Raw genomic sequence first — 21,156 nt, 5'->3', positions numbered from 1 at the left:
TCATCATTTTTTCTTTCTTTGTGCAGAAAATGCTTTTATTGCATTCCTGACAGTGGTCTTCTAGCTACCACCTGATTATTTCAAAGACACAGAAATCACTAACTATACCATAGAGCATCCCATTTCCTTTTGGATGGTCAGTTTTAATTATTAGAAGATTCTTCCTTATCTTGAGCCAAACTTTAACCCTTGATTTCAACCACCCTTTGGATAATCCTAGGCCTAGTTTGTAGTGTATGTCTTCCAGACAGGGTTCCATTCAGCTCTAGGGTTTCTGGAGACCCTCCTGTATCTGTCTACGATGGAATGAGGAAGAGACAGTGATAACACTTGAACGTGAAGACAGTGCAGAAATCATATAATTAATTTTCTCGTTTACTTGTGGTCCTGAGACGGAGGGCATAACCTGCAGAAGTCAAGTCTTGCCTATATATATATATGCCTATAAAATATATATAGATTTTAATTTAATTTTTTTCTTCTTGGAGGCGGTCTTACTCTGCCACATGGGCTGGAGTGCAGTGGCATGATCTTGGCTCACTGCAACTTCCACCTTCTAGGCTTAAGCAATTTTCATGCCTCAGCCTCCCAAGTAGCTGGAATTACAGGTGCACGCCATCACGCCTAGTTCATTTTTGTATTTTTAGTAGAGATGGGGTTTCATCATCTTGGCCAGGCTGGTAACTCCTGAGCTCTGGCAATCTGCCCACCTTGGCCTCTCAAAGTGCTGGGATTATAGGTGTGAGCCACACTGACCAGCCAAAAAATTTATGATGCTGAATTCCAATCCTCTCAGAAGCGATCATGAAGAAGGATTTCCTGGTTCTGAAAGTTTTCCTTTATTTGATCTTTGTATGTCATTTTACTGTCACAGAATTGCTGGGGAGTAGTCAGCCTACTCTAAACACACACTATGCTCATTCTTAAATCCATGAGTGTGGTACACTTTATCCCTCAACTAGTACTGATTGTATTTGGCAGGTTGCAGTCATTGAAGGCAAGGACTCTGTATTCACATGTAAAATGCTTGCCTTTTACTAGATGTTCTATAATGTGTGTTGAATGACTGAATGATGCATCTTTCTATGCTGTTATTCTTGGCTTCTTGTCTATCTTCCCTCTCCCTGCCAATCTAAATTGGATGATAAGCAACTTGAGGTGAGGTCTGATGCTCTATATGCTGCTGAAATGACAGAACCCTTAGGGAATGCTGGGCGCTGGAGAGTAACAGAGTAAATACTGTTGATTGATGATTAGAGAGTGAGTGGGTCAATTGTTGTCATGTAAGTCTGGGACTCATACGCATGGGCATGTACTTATATTTCTATTCATGTTTTATATAACTGGCTTTTGACTCACCTTGGTACCTTGATCCAGCTTCCTCCAGCACAGTCCTGTAGTCAATGCTCGGGTCATGGAAATACTTCACATAGATGCGACAGTGCACACATCTTTTATGAGCTCTGGTGACTTGGGTTGTACCTTGAAATTGCAAAAGTGAAGGTTTGTTTAATGATTTTTAATTAATTTTAATTACTTACATTTTGAATGGTGGCTTAGCATTCTGAATCCCAGCCCCTCAGATCACTCTGGGATGCATGCCAATTTCCTCATTACACACTGCTCCCCTAACACTATTTGATAATGAAAGGCTTTAAAGCAACCCCCATTCAAATATTCAATATGTAATGGGGAGCTCTTGGGAGACAGGAGTGGATTACAGTGTGGGGTATAGATAATATAGCTTATTGGACCTGAATTTATAAAAAGATATTTTCAGGAGGGAACATTCTGCTTTTGGCAATGTGGCAGAACTCTTCCTCCTTTTACCCTTGTCATTATGCTTCAGTGTCCTAACCCTAATGCTATCCTCATCAATGCCTGGAATGATGAGCTAATAGGAGCAATCGTCCTAAAGGGACTAGATGGCATTTCCCCTAAAGGTTGAAATGTCATTTAATTTTAAAAGATGTATTGGAGATAAATCAGAGGAGAGCGAGAAGTGAGAAGCATTAACTTGCTAACAGAGAGGATATAGGTGAGATACTTTTTTTTGTTTTAGATGGTAAAACACACACCAGCATAGACTTCCAAGCAAGGTTGAGAACTCCCTAGGGGGAAAGGCCATAGCATTTTGTAATGTACATGAACTTTGACACAATACCAGTGAAGTTCCAAACACTAAGATGTTTTAGCTGTGGGATCAGGGCAAATAATTTGGCTCTCAGAATTTAGTTTCCACAGTTCTAAACTCATTCCTGTCTCAACGACCAGAGAGAAAGTTCAATATAGTATTTGGCACATATTAGATGCCCCCAAGTAGTAATCCTTCCCTCCTTTATCTTATGTTTAAAAATATAAACAGGTCTTGTTGTTTTGAGACCATATAGGAAAAGTTCTACCTAGAGGCAAGGGAGGATAAAATGATTCCTGGAATTATATATAGTGCTAAAATATTCCAAGGATATGATAATTTAACAGGCATCATTTGTCTCTCTCCACTCTAATGTTGTCTAGAGACAAAAGCAGTAGTAGAAGAAAGAGTTATATCTGCTGGAGAATGTATGACAAACTTGATCCAATAGGTGATGGCCTATGGCCCTGGTTTCCTGAGGGTCCTGAGACTATGAATGAGTGTTGCTTGGAGTGCTTGTGCTAGTGACATAGCCTAAACCAGCTGAGCAGTCTTGGGCATCGGAGAACAATGTATACAGCTTCCCACTGTGGCTGAGACACTCAGCTTATTATCAGAGCTGAAATGGGAGGGGGTCAGGCTATAATATTTTTGTGGACAATGTGGCTCACTGAGGAGTAAGATATAGCCACTCACATTTATTCAAAGGATTTAGAAATACTACTTTCTGAGGTGGCAGTTGAATGTTACTCCAATTCCAGATGCTTATAAAAGATATATTTACTGGTCATCATATAAGATATTTTAATTTCTCTCTTTTTCTCTGTCTATTTCATTCTTAATTGGCTTCTTTTCCATTTTCCTTATTTTTCCCTTGACTAACAACTGAGAGTTGCCATTTGAAATCTCTGTCAGGAGTTGTGAAGTAGCAATTCATTAAGGTGATTAGAAATTGTTATCGAAGGAAAGAAATTTTAAGAGTTATATGAGGCCAGATGAGGTGGCTCATGCCTATAATCCCAGAACTTTGAGAGGCCAGGGCAGGCAGATCACTTGAGCTCATGAGTTCAAGACCAGTTTGAGCAACATGGCAAAGCCCTGTCTCTACAAAAATACAAACATTAGCCAAGGTTGGCAGTGTGTGCCTGTAGTCCCAGCTACTAGGGAAGCTGAGGTAGGAGGATTGCTTGAGCCTAGGAGGTTGAGGCTGCAGTGAGCTGTGATTGTGGCTTTGCACTACAGCCTGGGTAACAGAGTGAGACTCTGTCAAAAAAAAAAAAAAAAAAAAAAAAAAAAAACACGAATTACATGAGTTCACCAAGGATGTTTGATCTTAGCAGACTTCTTTTCCTGATCAATTTCTTGTCAATAGACTGAAGCGGACATGATGAGTGCTGCCACCCAGGGATGTTGGAAGCAAAGGTGAGTAGAGGTGAGTCAAGTGGGAAGTAGCTGACCTCTTTTCTGTCCACAGTCTGTGCATAATTCATAGCACAGAGATTACATACAATTTCTTATTCATGAACCTTTAAGCAGACTGGTTATTACTCTTGGCCAACTGGAAGGAGGTGACTCCCTCTACCAGCATCAAGGACACATAAATATTCTCAGACCCTTAAAAAACAGTCATCAGTTCCTTCAAAGTCCTTAGTTTTGAACTCTTGCTAAGCTGTTGCATATCCACTTTCAAAAGGACCTTTTGTATCAAAAGACTCCACTGTCGGCAGAGGTAAATACAAGTGTCACTCCTGGAATATGGAGGACTGAGGGACAGGAGGTCTACAGGGTGAAATGGACAGGAGTAAAGTCTACTCATTTTCTTCTTTATGGCAGTTGGAATTGAATTAAAAATAAGCCAGGGGCCCAACATAACTCGGTTCCAATTCTATTCCTTCCTCCCAGCCCCATTTCCCCTGTCTTCTCATCCACATCAGAAGACGGTCCAAGTGTCTGCAATCTTGAGATGAATCATAACGGGTGTTTGAAATAAGGGCTGAGAGTACTACTTCTGCTCTTGTGTTTTCCATGCAGCCAGAGTGAGTGAAGAGAGAAGAGCAGATGGGAGGGGGAGTCAGGGAAGAAGTGTGGGCATGCAAGCTTGGTGTCATGGGAACTTCCACCCAAGAATGGGGTGCATTGTCATCATGGTTCCACATAGGTTTGTGCTGCAAGACGCTGAGACTCACCTGCTTTCTTTACGCAATAGTTGAGAAAGCCAGCAAAATCCTTCTGTAGCCTGGATCAAATTCACTCCCGTGCTACCCTGCTCAAGGTCCCAGCCCAGAAGTATTTTTGTGTTCAATGCTATGGAGTAAAAGCTAAAAAGATATAGTTCCTGTCTTTGCAGTTTAACAAATTTTTATAGGCATTTCATCTCTGACAGCCATTTCATGCTTCTTTTACTAAAGCTTGGGAGGCTGCCGGGGCCAGTTCTCAACACCTTTGAGAAGAGAATTTCACTTCTCTGAAATTTTAGAGCAAGTTTTTTATAGCTTTGGCTCCTGTGTGGTCCTCGGCGCCTGTATGTGACGCATGTTGTGTTGCTTCCACATTTTTGTCAGTGTGTGGAAGTCTCCGAAGATTTGGCAATGTCTCTTGCTAGTCCCAGGGACTCACTTTTGTTTCTTCATTGACTGAGTTTGTTCTCTCTCTTTCTACTCTTTTCTTTTCTTCTCTCACTTAAAAAAATAGCAAAAGGCATTTTAAATGAGTGAGGCAGTGAGGTGCCAGAGTTGTGACTTCCATACCTCGGTGAGTAATGATAGGATTAAAAAACATTCCATATGTTTCATTCAGGTATCTGTCCAGGGACTTAGCCAGAAATAGAAAGCGATAGAAAGCAGGATATCACAGTGGAGCACAATACAGAGCCGTGTTCACAGAGTCCTGTTACACCTCTTTCTTCCCTTCCCATCCAGCTCCCCAGGGGCCGGAGGAGCTGGGATGAAAGAGCCTTTCATGGAATGAAAAGCCAAGAAAGCCACACAATTGCCAGTGTCTTGGAGACAACAGTAAATGGAGTGTGACGCTCAGTTAATTAAGTGATGAAGGCAACAGAGCTCTTCCTGAGTTCGGTTGCCCTGGTGCCTTCAGAAGCAGAGGCAAGTCTGAGTTCGAGCCCTTCTGGTCCTAACAACTTTGCCATCAGGGGTTTATCTGAGCTCTGCCTTGAGGCAGAGTGAAAAATAATCACCACCAACTCTAAAATTGACAAAAGTTCTTTTTCAAGGTTCTTCTCCTCCACTGCGGTGGCGTGTGGTGTGTGGAAATAGCATTGAATTTGCAATCCAGTAGTCTCAGATACCAGTCCTGGCTGAACTTCCTTCTTGCTACAACTTGATTTCTGCTCTGTAAAGTGAGTTAACAGTAATTCTTACATCACAGGGCCATTGAATGGATCAAGTAGCATAAATATGTGTTTTATAAACTAATAGGTATTATCGTGACATTGACATTGTAACTACTCCTAACTGGACTGAAAACATTCAAAGAAAGGCAGACTAGAGCTGATGAGAAAATGAAAGAGGTCCAAATGGAAGGGAGTGAATTGATACATATTTCTTTCTTTCTTTCTTTCTTTCTTTCTTTTTTTTTTTTTTTTTTGAGACAGAGTCTTACTCTGTCACCCAGGCTGCAGTGCAGTGATGTGATCTCATCTCACCACAACCTCCACCTCCTGGGTTCAAGCAATTCTGGGACTATAGGTGTGCGCCACCATCCCCGGCTAATTTCTGTATTTTTAGTAGAGATAGGTTTTTGCCATGCTGGCCAGGCTGGTCTCAAACTCCTGGTCTCAAGTGATCTGCCTGCCTGAGCCTCCCAAAATGCTGGGATTACAGGTGTGCACCACCGCGTCCAACCAATTGATAATATTTTTGTGAAGTCTTTAAATGTACAGACATATATATATATATATATTATTTTTATTTATTTAATTTTTTGAGATAGAGTTTCACTCTTATTGCTCAGGCTGGAGTGCAATGGTGCGATCTTGGCTCACTGCAACCTCTGCCTCCCAGATTCAAGCGACCCTCCTGCCTCAGCCTCCTGAGTGGCTGGGATTAAAGACATGAGCCACCATACCAGGCTAATTTTGTATTTTTAAGAGATGAGGTTTCACCATGTTGGTCAGGCTGGTCTCGAATTCCCAACCTCAGGTAATCTGCCCGCCTCGGCCTCCCAAAGTGCTGGGATTACAGGCATGAGCCACCATGCCCGGCTATATATTTTTATTTTTAACATTAGATTACACGTGCCATCTTAAAAATGAGCTCTTGTTTTTTCTTGTCTCCTCATTCTATTTTGTTTTATCTACCATTAGCCCACCCAGCTGGCTAGAGGAAAATTAAATCACAAAGGAATAATCATTTAATTGTGATTTTTGTACAGTAGTAGCTGCTCAGGATGGACATAAATTAACCAGAAAGTCCACATCTAGTAGGCAAAAAGAAGACTCCCTGGATGAAGCCTGGGTAGTTTCCTGGCCAGTGATCTGCTTGTTCCCACATGGGAGGTGGCCTGCCTCTCAGAGACTCTTGAGTCCCTCCTATGACTTCTGGATTTATTGGTGTTCACTTGACAAATGAACTTAGACATCTGAGTTTCTGAATTTGTCTGAACTATGTGAGTTTGGTCTCTCAGAGGTCTTTGCTCCTGGTGCCTATATCTGCTTCTCTCCAGAACATCATCTCAGCTTTTCATCTCCACATCCACACGCCTAGACTAATAAGTCAATCCTTCTCCCCAATTGTTCCCGACTTTATTGATTGATGTTGACACCACTAGCTTGTCAAAGTTGTTGAGTAGGTAAGTTTTGTATTCCTTTCCTTGACAGATTCAAAGTCTTCATTTATGTCTTTCCTAAGGTACAAACTTTCTCAGAATCTCAGGCATGTCGTATAATTTATAAAATAATACAAAACTCCAACCAAGTCTGATATGAAAGCATATATCAGCATTTCCAATGGTACCCTAATGCCCAACCCCAGTCTCTTCACATACAATAGGTGAGATTACATTAAAACAGTGACTCTCACATTCTCCTACAACCTGACATTCTCAGATTAGAAGAGATAGCTCAGTACAGAAGTGATTCTTGTGAGGACAGGAGGGGTGGTAAGGGGAAATACCTTTCCTCAGTTGGACCAGAAGCTTGGGGAGGAAGAGGAGGTGTGCTAGTTTAAATAGGACTCTCCAGTAGGAGCTGGAATGTGGTTAAAGCTAAACACATGAACTGACTATTGACGTTACTTCTTGAAACATGTTGCCATTCCTTGGCTTTCATCATCAGCTCTAGAACCACAATTTTTCCATATGTATCATATGATTATAATTTGACTTGTTCAGGCTCCTCCCACGACCAGAGCACAAACTCATGCCCTAGTTCTATTCAGATGTTTTGATATTGTTCCCTGGAGCCTCAGTCTCTTTTGGGAACCGTACTAGGTTACATAGTGTGCCTCCCTCATATTAGTGTTCACCCAGAACCTCAGACTTTATTTGGAAATAGAGACAGTGATGATGAATTTTATGTGTCAACTCAACTGGGTTAAAGGATAGACCAGATATCTGGTCAAACATTATTTCAGGGTGTGTTTGTGAATGTGTTTATGGAAGAGATTAGTATTTGAATTGGTAGACTGAGTGAAAAAGAACACTCTCACTAATGCAGGTGGGCAGCATCTAATATATTGAAGGCCCAGATAGAACACAAAGGCAGAGGAAGGATAAATTTGCTCTGTCTTCTAGAGCTGAAACGTCTTTCTTCTCCTGCCCTCAGACATCTGTGCTTCTGGTTCTTGGGCCTTCAGACCCAGAATGGGACTTACACCGTCATTCTCTCTGGTTCTCAGGCCATCAAACTCTAAAAGAATTCTATCACTGGCTTTCCTGGATCTCTAGCTCACAGATGGCAGACTGTGGGGCTTCTCAGCTTCCAAAATCACATGAGCTAATTCTTATGATAAATCTCTTTGTATATATATTTATAACTAAAGCAGATTGCCCTCTGTAATGTGGGTGACCTTAATCTAATCAGTTGAAGGCCTGGATAGAACAAAAAGGCAAACCCTACTGCAAATAAGAGGGAACTCCTCCTGCCTGGCTGCTTTGAACTGGGACATTGATCTTTCCTGGCATATGGACTCAAACTGAAACATCTGCTCTTTTTGGGTGTCAAGGCTCCTGGCTTTTGGACTGAAACTTATAGCACTGGCTTTCTTGGATTTCAGGCCTTCAGACTCAGATTGAATAGCACATCAGCACCCCCGGGTTTCTAGCTTGCCAACTGAAGATCTTGGGACCTCTCAGCCTTCATAATTGTGTGAGCCAGTTCCTTATAATAAATTGTGTGTGTGTGCCTGTGTGTGTGTGTGTGCGTGCACAATCTCCTATTGGCTCAATTTCTCTACAGAACCCCAGCTAATACAGGGCCTTTGAAGATGTAACCTATTTATCTAAGATAAGATCATACTGCATTAGGGTGGGCCCTGTTCCCATGACTGATGTCTTTATAAGAAGAGAAAACAGAGGCAGAGGCTCTTAGAGAGAACATCACATGATGTCAGAGGCAGAGATTAGGGTGATGCACCTGCATGCCCAGAGACACCAAGGATTGTCAGCAACCACCAGCAGCCAGCAGAGAAGCATGGAGCAGATTCTCACTCGGAGTCGCCAGAAGGAACCAACTTTGCTGGTATCTTGATTTCAGACTTCTAATCTTCAGAACAGTGAGAGGATACATTTCTGTAATTGTAAGTGACAAGTTTGTGGTACTTCGTTATGGCAGTAAGAAATTGCTACAGTTTCCTACTCAACAACCTGCCTCCAGTCAGTTCCTCTCTACCCTCTGTTGCCATCCAGGACTGAGGTGCTGGTTCCCAGGCCCACCTAATGTCACATTGCTCCAGCAATGTAATGAAGGCTCTCCTACTCTTACCCTCCCCATCTGCCTTCCCTGCTGACAAGCAGCTGTCTGTCTGGGTCTCTTCTAGTGCCTGCCCTGAGTCTTTCCCTGTTGTGGTCTGGAACAAGCAGTCACAGCCTTCTTGCTACTTTCACTGGCACCATCGGATGGCCTGGACTCCCACCTGCTGCCTGATGTTAGCCCTCTGACCACCAGGAGCCATCCACCTGGCTGCAGCAGGGTCTGTCTCCACAAAGCCTACTCCATCCCCACTGTGTTGGGAGGGGATAGTCTGTTCTAGGTCTGATTCCAGTCTATTTTACCCTCTTAGATATCCTTCTGTGCTAGGTTACCTGGTGAGGCAGGAAAGTCAGGGTCTGAATTCTCTTAAGTCTTGTTGTCGTCCCCTCAGAAAGTATTGCTTGCTGCAGGCTTCCCCCAGCCTCCGTTTTATTTACTATGCAGCAAGTAGAGTCCCTCTATCTGCCTGGCACTTGGCCTCGTTTAGATTCTTAAATGTGCTGGCAAAAGAGTCTCTCTTTCTATGGGGAGCTCCTTTTGTTTTTTCATCCTTTTGACTTTCTTCCTTCTTCCTCTTTCATTCTTCTAAAAATGAAAACAAAGGAATTTTAAATGAGCCAATTCATTGCTTACAAAAATGGTCTTATCCATATTTTCGTGAGTAATTAGTAGCATCGGAATCCTGCCTGAGCAATTTTTTTTTTGGCCTCCCATCCCACCCCAGTCAGCCTAAAAGTTATAATCTCTAAAATTAAAGTAAGAAGATACTTTGGCTGCTTTTTATGCACAAAAACTTGTATATATATACATATGTGTACATATATATGTCTTTGTGTGTATTTATAGAGTGTGTGAGACAGAGAAAGAGAGAGAGAGGTTAAATAATCAGTCACAGGAGGCATATGACACATGGATATAAGAGGCAACTACAAGGATTACTAGAAGCCAGTTGGGTGACAACCATGTACGCCTGCACAGGACAGATGCAGGAAACAAAGATACACTATCTCTGGGACCTTTTTATGGAAAAATAAATTTACCTTACTTTGGGGATATGTGACTGTGGAGAATGCGGCTTAGTATTTATGGAGTGTTAGTCTTGTAGTTAGTGGTTTGTCAGTTCGTAAAATTTTAGAGCTAGAGGACCTCTTACCTTAAAGATGAGGAAATGGAGCCCATGGAGGTTATCCATTCCATAAGCCACAAGCAATAAAGTGTGGCCACTCACATCTAGAAACACATCTTCAATGCAGAATCAGTGCCCAGCAATCACAGGACTGAAAGGAACTTTCATGACTTTTCTTCTCTGTCAACAGTAATAGGTGGTCTTTGGGATTTCTGATCATTTAGGCTACTCAGGAACTGGATCCCAGTTTCCCTAATAATGTGTTGCATTTGCAAAGTTGACCCCAGAATAATCTGCTTCTTCTAGTCCCACTGTCCAGTGTGCCATGGGATAGTTACCTGCTCTTCTTGTCCTTCTTTGTCTTCTTAGATAATGTTTTTGTATACACTGTATATAATAAAGGGAAATTTTACCAGTGGTTTAAGATTGCCACAGACCATGCTAAAACTCTTTCCATGATTTAGCAGATACTCTCAGAGCACCTCTCAGATGCCCTCAATCCTTTGCCGGTTACCATTCGTGCATACAGTTTCAGATGTGTTTCTTTTTGGGACAGTCAGTCCCCAACTCTGTCTGAGGACTTCCCTTGGGATACAGAACTTTAGCTTTTCTTGTGTATGCAGACAGCTGCAAGAGCTTAGGAATTTACATCCCTCAGGGGGTATCCCTTAATGACTGATGAGTGTGAGAGTATAAATAATCCAGCTACCCTGCTTCTAGTTTGGGATAACCCTAGTTTTGTGATTTACTCTCCAGTATTTCCTTGCACAACTGAGCTAAAGTTACACTCACAGAACTTTGCTTCATATTGCATCCTTGCTTGACTTCCTTCCCTTTCTATGTCCCACTTCTCTTCTCCCCTATGGATTTTGCCAGGGAACACTGTGTAATAAACCACCTCCATAAAGATCATCATCTCAGAGTCTGTTTTTCAGGGACCAGAACCCAAAACATATGGACTATCTTACTTAGTACTCCCAACAAGCCCATAATGTAAGTTTTTACAGAAGAAAAAACAGAGGCTCAGAATGGTGGAGCCAAGTTTCCTGTCCAGTTTCCCTGGCAGCCAAGTCCATGCTCTCAGCCCCTCCACTGTCTGAGGCTTAGTTCTGTGGTGCTCCTCTTCCCCTGACTCAGGGCTGGCTAACCCACTCTTCTTCCTGGGTAGGTGGAGCCAATGTCCTCTATCAAGTTTCTCTCAGCTGACCCCGGCATGTCCACTAGGGAACTTGACATTTTTCCCAAGCCTTTGTAGCTCCTTTGCTGAGTCTGGACTCTAGAAATCCCATACATCATCATCCCCTATGAGCACCAATGAATGATTTAGACTCCAAATGAATAAACATAGCATATATTGTACTCAAAACCTTCACCCCACATACATTTGAACTCTAGAGTTAGATTCCTTATGCCCTTGCTACTCAAAGTGTGGTCTATGGACTAGCAACATGGATATCATCTGGGAGCCTATGAGAAGTGCAGAAGCTCAGGACCCACCCCAGATCTGTTGAATCAGAATCCGTATTTTGAGAAGACCCCCTAGGAGTCATGTAGGTTGAAATTGAGCCCAGGAGGAACAGGACCTGATTTTGCCACGCACTCCCATGAATTCAGCCACCTGGATTCCAACCCAGTCCCTCTGCTCACCACCCCTCCCTGGCATGAGCTCCCAGCATTCCATTTAGCCAGGAACAGGCCTTCTGTGTATATTCAATTCATTGGATTGTCAGTCTCTCCTCTAGCTAAGGAATTCTGCCTCTCTTCTCACATCAATCTCCCTCTTGATCAATTTAAAGTGATTTTTCTTCCTGAACTAAAATGGACTCTCACCTTGGGTGGGAACAAGATGGTTATTTGCCTAAAAGACAGATAAACTACACATACTCTTAATATACAGGATACAGCCTGCAGGAAAGACTCAAGTAGAAAGTGTAAGATGAGTCCTGACTTTTAACTTGAATTAAAAAATACCTAGTGCCCTGACTAGAAAGATGCATTCTGAGAAAGGAGTACCTCTACATCAGATCATTTGTGAGAAGTGATTCCTTGAAACTTGGCTGTATTGAGGGCAAAGATTGCTGCATTCAGCTGTTCTTTATTAGAACTCCTGAAGATGCACCTTCTTGGAAATACAAACTTGCTCTGTGGAAAAGGGAGAGAAATTTGTGGAAAAACAGAAGGAAGTAGTGAGGAGGCTGCTCCATAGGTTTATTTTGCAATCTTCACAGACAGTTTTGTTAAAAAGCCTTCCAGTCATAATAGGGCTGTGCATGATGTTTGTTGAGAAAGGAAATAATTTGGTAGATGGCTAGTTCCCTGTGCAGAGCTATTGCAGCCACAAGGAAATCTGAAGGTATGCAGATTACTTTGGATATTTGTTATGGAAAACACCAGTGGGCCTGACTCCTTTCCACCGTCAGTAGCTCCTTTTAACTCCAGTAGCAATTCACCTTGGCTTTTTTCCCTACTCATTCAATTCTTCCGTGGTTCTTCTTAAGTCCTCCTTATTTGGCCTTAAGCTGGTCAAAAGAGAGATTTCCATTGTACATCAAAGAAGAGTTTAAAAAACAACTAAGCAAATCACAGAGCAGAGAGGCTGACTAGCTTCCACAATACATTGCATATCCTTTGAGGCTATTGTTTAGCTCATAACTCTGCAAAACATTTCCTAGAAGGGGTCAGAAAGTAAATAATTGGCTTAGCGGGCCATATGATCTCTGTGGTAACTATTTATCTCTCCCATTCAAGAGAGAAAGTGGCCATAGACAATATGGACATGACCGAGAGTAGTTGTGTAGCAATAAAACTTCACAAAAACAGGCAAAGGGTGCATTTTTACCTGAGCCCTGCTCTAGAGAGACTTTATGATCTTCTCCATCACACATCTTCACCCTGGTCCAAGCTACCTTTATTCCGTAGTAACGTAACAATAGTTTTCTAATTAGTCTCCTTCTGCTTCCATTCTTATCAGCCTCTAATCCTTTCTTCCCACAGCAAAATGAACTTTAAAACATAAGTCAGAACATGTCCCTCCTGTGTCAAAACGCTTTAGTAGGTTTCCTTTTCAGAAAGCTTTGGATATTATGCCATTGCCTCTTCTCCCCTCCCAGTCCCCAGCTTCATCTCTTATTGCTGTTCTCTTGGTGTCTCTGTCACAATGCCTTTCTTTCAGTCCCTAAAACACTCCAACTTCTTTCCTATCTCTGGGTTTCCCATAGGTGGGGCTCTGCCTGAAAGACCCCTCTCCCTCCTTTGCCTGGATGGTCCTGCTCCTGTTTTAAGTTCTAGAATTGGTGTCATGTCCTAGACTGGCTCCAAACTGAATTCTGTCTTCTTTGTTATTCTCTCGTATGGCAGCTTGTTTTTTTTGTTTTTTGTTTTTTGTTTTTTTTTAAGCACTTTGTGTAATTTGTAATTATAAGTATACCTTTGTTTGTTGGCCACCTCTCTATACCAATGCAGTAAGCTCTATGACAGCAGAGGCTATGCAGTTTGCCACCATGGACTCGGTGTCCAGAGCAGTGTTGTCACAAGGTAGGCTCAGGGTCTTGATTTTTGATAAATGAACAATTGGGCAAATGTGTAAATTAGGTGATTATGTGTGACAGGAAAAGGATTCTTTGGGTAGAAACAAAACAGGGTACAAAGTCAACATCAGATCAGTTGCAGACTGCTTTGTGGAAAATGAATGAGTCAACAGGAAAAGCCAAGTAAAGACTGAGATAGGGGCTGAGTAAGAACGAAGGAGTTAGCAGGCAGCAAGTGTTGGCAACATGCTATGGACTGAATGCGTCTCCCCAAAATTCATGTGTTAAAATCTCACACCTCAATATGACGGCATCAGGAGGTGGGGCCACTGGGAGGTGGTTAGGGTGTGAGGATTGAGCTCTCCTGAATGATATCTGTGCCTTATAAGAAGAAACACTAGAGAGCTTCCTCCTGTCTCTCTCTCTCTCCCCCGTCCCCCTCCCCTACCACCATGTAAGGATACAAGAAGACAGCCATCTGTAAAAACAAGAAAAAAGGACTTCAGCAAGAACCCAACCATGCTGGAACCCTAGTGCTGAACTTCCAACCTCCAGAACTATGAGAAAAAAGTGTGTTATTTAAGCCACCCAGTCTATGGCACTCTGTTATAGCAGCCTAAACTAAATCAATGACAGACAGAAGACCCTTGAAGGCAGAAATTAGATTTCTTTGTTTCTTTTTGTGCCAGCACATGACAGGACACTCCATAAATCCCAGTGTAAACTCAGAAAATGAAAAGAAGAGGTACTTGATTAAAGGATGGAAGCTTAGAGAGGGTTTTGGGGGTTCCCTACAGTTTTAAGGTTCAAAGACAAACACATTAGGCGTCAGGGGACATTCTACTTGGTTAAGTACTAAAGAGAATGGTAAATTAGAAAAAGAATATGATTGATTCCTTAGGGTAATAGAGATAGAAGATTTGGTTAGTGGAAGTATGGTAGAGAAAGGAATGAAAGAGCTAATTATCTCCCAGTATTCCTTTCTTTCTTCTTTTTAGTAATAGAATCTCAAACCTTTACTTGAGAACACAAATTTTTGCGAGATCCCATATTTTCCAGTCTCCTTTGCAGTTAGATATGCCTATGTTCCTAAGTTTTGGCCAATATATATGAGTGGAAGTGAAGCATGCATCATCTGAATCTTTACAATGTAACAAGTTTCCTTCTATTCTGCCTTTCCTTCTCTCTGTTCCACTACTTAGTGTGGTGACATCTGGAGTAGCCACCTTGACCCTAACATAGAAACCTCATGTTGACGATGGAAGTACTGAGCAACCAGCCTTGGTCCCTGTGTGACTTTGCGGAGCAGAGCTGCCTGTCCACTGTGTGCCTCCCACTAAATTTCTGCCTTATTTAATCTCCTGTATTTAAGGTTAGAGCAGGTTAGCATATTACATAGCTAAAGCAGTGTGGTAAAACTAGAAAAAAAAAAAAAGGGCCCTTATCAGGAGCCAGGTAACAAAGATCCCTGGGTCACGAAGGACTGAGAATGTGGTACTAAGTCAATAAACTCAGTTCCAATTTATCTATCAAAGTGGACAACATAGTTATTCTAAATGGGTGTGATTGATAGATCTTTAGATTAGTAGATCTCTCCACAGTAAGTTCTTATAACACTAAACATCTGGTGAAAATGGATTAATCTTACTAATGACTCATTCCCTGGATGAATATAGAAGGACTAGGATTGGGCTAAGGATGTGAAAAGATAGCAAAAAGCAGACAGTTTCTTCAGTGATTGTGACGAGTGTCTGCCTGACATTTGTGGATTGCTCTATGTGTGCATTCTATCTGCTCATCTAGGTTATAAGTTTCCTGAGAGGATGTTTAGGTCATATTTATGTCCTCCATGACATGAAGCCCAATGTTCTGCACATGGTAAGTGCTCAGCAGAAAATTTCTGACTGAATGATTAACTGAAAGTTATTTTCGTCTGTCATGAACACTTCCTTGTTTCCTGTGCTAACGTCACCCCTCTCAAGACTAGCCAAACTATTCTGACATAACCCTAAAAGTAGCAGAAGCAGGCACCCAGTAGTTCAGGAAATCCTGGGATTTCCTGGCAAGCTAAAAGCCAAACTAGGTTATTGGTATGAATCTGAAAACCAAGAACCTCCAAGGCTTTAGAAATAGAAAAGGATTGAATTCGCATCAATATCTGTCCCAAACTGTCTCTTGTGGAGAGGGAGAAATGAATGTCAGAATAGGTAAGATGAGACCCAGAGACCAAGAGATAGACAGAGAACAAGAGGTGGACTGAGAACAGCATATTCCAATTCCCTGAACTGTCAATCCAACACCTTTCACCCTACATCAAATTCTCTTCCAATTTCTCCTGTTAAATTGCAATTCAAAACACACTGCAGATGTGATATCATTTTCCCTGATAACTGGACCCTCTGAGTTAATGACTTTTCTTCCTTCCAGCGGGGAAACAATTTCGTTTTGCTTAATGTAATAATCTATTGTAGTATTTTTCTGTTCGCCACTCTGACCTGAGGAGGCCCAGTTTCAGAGGAGCTCAGCCTCTCCTCTCCAGCTGCACGTGGGAACACTATTATTACTGTAAGTCTACATTGTGAATTGTGGGGCAAAAGTCCACCTCAGCCTAGCTGATGACCTCTCATTGACAATAACCAGGGCCGACCAGGACACAAAACTGGTCAGTATGAAGGAGAGGTGTGTGCCCGAGAGGAAAATACAGACAAACTGCTTATGTTCTATGTTGTGACGTGGTTCACCTACAATTAAGTTCCCTGGTCTAGGGACAGAGTCTGGGAAATGTGAGTAGCTTGGTTCTGTCATTTACCTTTCCCTGAGCCCCAGGTGGGCTCTGGGACCCTCTTTTCCTTCAGTGCTCTGTACTTCTATCCAGAGGAAATTTAAAGCAGACAAGGGCTAGCAGCACTGAGCCCCAGCAGCCTTGAAGCAATTGAATGGAGACTACTGAGCTCTGTGAAAGATGTGTCAGGCTCCTGCGAGGAGCTCCCCGAAACCAGAGGCAACCACCTCAGCTTCTCCACTGCTGACTCAGGCGAAGGCTTAGCGCTTGCACCAACATAGTTGATGAATGGGAGTGAGACTAATTTGGTGTCATTTGTTTCCCATTTCCAAGCCCTCATTAAAATAATCTGCTCTGATTGTCTAGGGAAGTTATTTTTTGCACTTCCTTTCCCTTCACTGTACAATTTCACAGGCAGCAGATTTCTGTGTGGAGGGGTCCAGTCAGCTCTGAGGAGAGATGGGGGAGGAAAGGAGGGGCTCAGGAATTGCTGGGAGCACAGCCAGACCTCTTGGCAGCCAGTGAGGTGGGAATCCCAGACCCTCCACTGTCCTCTGGACTGGATCCCTGAAAAGCACTGGATTCCTGGTATTGAGGGATTCCACCTCCCTGGGAAATTCTTTTGATCAGAGGGTAAAAATAAAGGGAAATCTTGGTTTTGGTTAGCATAATCGGAAAAGGGTTCTCCAGGGAGGAAATGCAGCATCCCAAAATAGAATTCAGAGCTTCCATTCTCTCAGTCACCCATATGTGATATAGTTTAGCACAAGCTGAGATGGAAAAAGGAATGACTGTCCATTTACTCAACTCTTGCTGAGCACTTGTTATGAGACAGGCAGTGTCCAAGATAATGGGGACACAGAGATGAGTGGAACACAGGGCCTATCTCCTTTTCTATCTCGGACTATATTCTTGCTATCTGTCTCCATTAATTCAGAATACTTGTCTCTGCAAACAGGCCCGCATAGACAACTTCACACTCTTTTTGTGGATCCAAGTAATTTCCTGCGGGCTTTGTCTTGACTCATACCTCTGGCCCTCATCATTTTCTTGCCCTTGGGTAGAAATGCTTTGGTTTATATTTTACTGTTCCAAATCCAATCTCTGACACCTGCTCTTGGCTTGAGCCCAACCAGGCCCAGCCTCAGCCCCAGTCCTATTGAGGGTGGCCCTTGAGTAGCAGCCCTAGAGAGTATTACATTCAGCTGGGGGGACAGAATGCCCATGTTTGCACAGATCATTGAACCTGGCTGGACAGCACACGCCAGAAGTGTAATGCAGGGCTCATTCCTGTACTTCTTCACTCACAGTCACAGGTTTGTTCCTGGCCACTCTCTTCGAGTCACAAATGACAGCAGAATTCCCCAGGGTCTCCTGCCCCAGCCAGATTTCCCAGGACCATAGCAGCAGTCTCCTTCATTTGGCTTCTGTTTAAACCAGTAATAGGATTTACCCTTGGTTTGCATAACAGAAGAAGAGTTCTTTATTTTTTCTACTATTTATTATGACATATAAATTATGATAATACTGGTTAAACTATTTTTTCTTACTATAAATTGTCACTTACTATTTGCCAGGCTGTATGCAAGGCAATGAAACACAAAAGTCAACAAGGTACAATCACTGCCTTTAAGGAATCTATTCAAAAATGGGCCGAATAGCCCCTTTGGTTTCTGACTGCAAAAGAAGAGTCCTTTACATACAGGGTAGATATTCATTAAAATGTCTTCCTTCTCTAACATCTTTTTTTTTTTTCATTCTGGTGTCTGAATCTCATTGACTCACTCCTGCCTCTTTTCCCCCCTCCCTCCCCTAACAGCTCCCTCTTATTCCAAAGCAGAGATGCCTCTTGCATTCAAGTGTATTACATGGTCTTCAGGCACTTCATGTTTCTACAATCAACATATTTTAAAGTCTTGGGAAAGGTTTTTAATTGGCTGAAATGCTGATTGCCATAACAACTGGCTAATGAACCATCTGGTAGCACATGTAATATTTATTTATGAATTAAACAGCCAGGCACTATGAAGTCTAGTTTCCTCTCAAGGACAGCATGGGGGCCATCTTGGGAGAATGCAAGTTCTCTGCAGGGGTTTGCTTAATGGGTCTCCAAAAAGTCAAGAGAAGGGAAATGATGCTTCATTCCAGGGCAGGTGTATATTCATGTTGAGAGGAAAACAGCAGAGTCATAGGCAATGGGTAGGAAACCCAGAGAGGAGAGGACAGAGCAGGATGCCAAGGCCTAGAAACTGACCCTCCCTGTCTTCTGCCCCTAAAGATGTAAAGGACTCTCAACAGCAATTTACAGCTAAGAAGAATTTGTTCTTCCTAAATTTAAGTAAATTTCCCATTCTAGCTGTGATTGTCAGATACTGAATATATGGCAAAAAAGTTTTTATTTCCAACTGATGCCAGTCACTATGACTCTCCAATCTGAGGGTTTACTTTTAGGGGATCAGAAACTCTTTGAATATCTGATTCAAGCTATGGGCTTTTCCTAGAAAAATAAATATATTCATATTCACACAAAATATAATTGCAATATTGGGGCCCATACCCAGTTGCCTACACCCCAATCTCAGGATTTGAAAATTCCAGGTTCAGATCCTGGGTCACCCCCATGAGTGTTTTAAATATCCACAGGTAACTAAATGACAAGGTGAGTACTTTTTTCCCCCATAGTCACTAGATGAACTATTCCAAAATGAATTTAGCAAATATGAAAGTCTAGCACCATGATTGGATCAAAAGAAGATTTCAGTAAAGATTGGCATTGACATTTCAAGGGGTCTTATAGATAATACTTCTTTGTTTTCACCTGATTTTAAAGCAATTCAAGGACAGATTAGAGGCATGTAAATGGAGACCACAATGCCAGCTTTATTATTTGTTAATATATTTATTGGAAAGTATGACTTAGACTTGCCAAGACTGAACCCTAGAATTAAATAGACTTATCCTCATAGAGGGGAAAGACTGGTGTAAATAGTCAATTCAGTGTCAGGAAAAACTGAACCCTTTAACAGGATCTGGGCATGAGGAGAAGCCTAGATCTAGGGCTTTGGGATGTGACCAAAGAGATTCTCAGAACAAAAGTTTAGGAAAATGAGTTGAGTACACGCGCGCGCACACACACACACACACACACACACCCCAAAAACAAAAACAAAACATAACTGCAATCAGTGCACCAAGAAGATGGTAACAACCTAGACAGGGCATTGGGATCTCTCCCTTTTGTGCTGAGGTGGATTTTGACCATGCGTGGGTTTTGGAGTTGTTTGTTCATTGGTTTGTAGTTTTCTTCGCTCTAGGCAACACTTGCAAAGCATATAAACTAAAAGAGAAAAAATCTCTATACTTGCTGGCTACCTTAAAAATGATCCTACAGGACCCCATGAAACTGGACAGCACAGGATTCTTCAGACTCTTTCTTTACTTTCTTTCTTTTCCCCACCTTCCTCCCTCCCTTATTCTTCTCGCCAGTCCCTCCCTCCTCCCTCCCTGTCTGTCTTTTTTTCTTTCTTTCTCTTTCTCTCTTTCTTTCTTTCTTTCTTTCTTTCTTTCTTTCTTTCTTTCTTTCTTTCTTTCTCTTTCTTTCTTTCTCTTCCCCTTCCTTTCTTCTTCCCCTTCTTTATGTCTTTCTTTATTTTCTCTCCTCCCCTTCCATCGTCTCTCCCTCTTTCTTTCTTTTCTTTTTCTTTTCTTTCTTTCTTTCTTTCTTTCTTTCTTTCTTTCTTTCTTTCTTTTTTCTTTCTTTCTCTCTTTCTTTCTTTCTCTTTCTTTCCTCCCCTTCCTTTTCTTCCCCTTCTTTATGTCTTTCTTTATTTTCTCTCCTCCCCTCCCATCGTCTCTCCCTCTTTCTTTCTTTCTTTCTTTCTTTCTTTCTTTCTTTCTTTCTTTCTTTCTTTCTTTCTTTCTTTTCTTTCTTTCTTTTTCTTTCTCTCTCTCTTTCTTTTCCTTCCTTCCTTCCTTCCTTCCCTTCCCTTCCCCTTCCTTCCTTCCTTCCTTCCTTCCTTCCTTCCTTCCTTCCTCTCTCTCTCTCCCTCCTCCTCCTCTCCCTCTCCCTCTCTTTCTTTTGAGACAGAGTCCCAGGCTGCAGTGCAGTCACACAATCTCGGCTCACTGCAACGTCTGCCTCCCAGGTTCAAGTAATTCTTGTGCCTCAGCCTCCCCAAGTAAGCTGGGATTATGGGTGCATGCTTACCACACCTGGCCTAATTTTGTGATTTTTGAGTAGAGGTAGGTTTTTCCACCATATTGAACCCCAGATCTCCGCCTCCATGCTGATCCACCACCTTTCAAACCATCCCTGATCCACTATTTTCTTTCCTCTTTCCTTTCCTTCCTTCCACCTCCCCTCCTTCCTTTCTCTTCCTTCCTTCCTTTTCCTTCCCTTCCTTCCCATTCCTTCCTTCCTTCCTTCCTTCTTCCTTTCCTTTCCTTCCTTCTTCCTTCCTTCTTTTCCCCCTTCCCTCCCCCACCCTCTTTCTTTCTTTCTTTCTTTCTTTCTTTCTCTTTCTTTCTTTTCTTTTCTTTTCTTTTCTTTCCTTTACTTTTCTTTTCTTTTCTTTTCTTTTCTTTTCTTTCCTTTCCTTTCCTTTCCTTTTCTTTTCTTTTCTTTTCTTTTCTTTTCTTTTTCTTCTCTTTCTTTCCTCTGGT

At 42.2% G+C, this 21,156-nt stretch overlaps 1 long non-coding RNA gene across 1 annotated transcript; it reads right to left on the bottom strand.

Annotated features, from left to right (window-relative positions):
* Positions 1-655: 655 nt before the first annotated feature.
* Positions 656-19,970, bottom strand: LOC108582390. The gene is made up of 3 exons (XR_001895839.3): positions 9,392-19,970; positions 8,724-8,878; positions 656-1,482 (listed from the first exon to the last, which is right to left on the bottom strand). It is a non-coding gene; the product is annotated as an uncharacterized LOC108582390 (long non-coding RNA).
* Between the last annotated feature and the right edge of the window lie 1,186 nt (positions 19,971-21,156).

This window comes from Papio anubis, chromosome 1, assembly GCF_008728515.1.
Source record: "Papio anubis isolate 15944 chromosome 1, Panubis1.0, whole genome shotgun sequence".
NCBI classification, from domain to species: Eukaryota; Metazoa; Chordata; class Mammalia; order Primates; family Cercopithecidae; genus Papio; species Papio anubis.
Note: the sequence above shows the minus strand (reverse complement) of the source record. Positions and strands in the feature narration are given on the sequence as shown.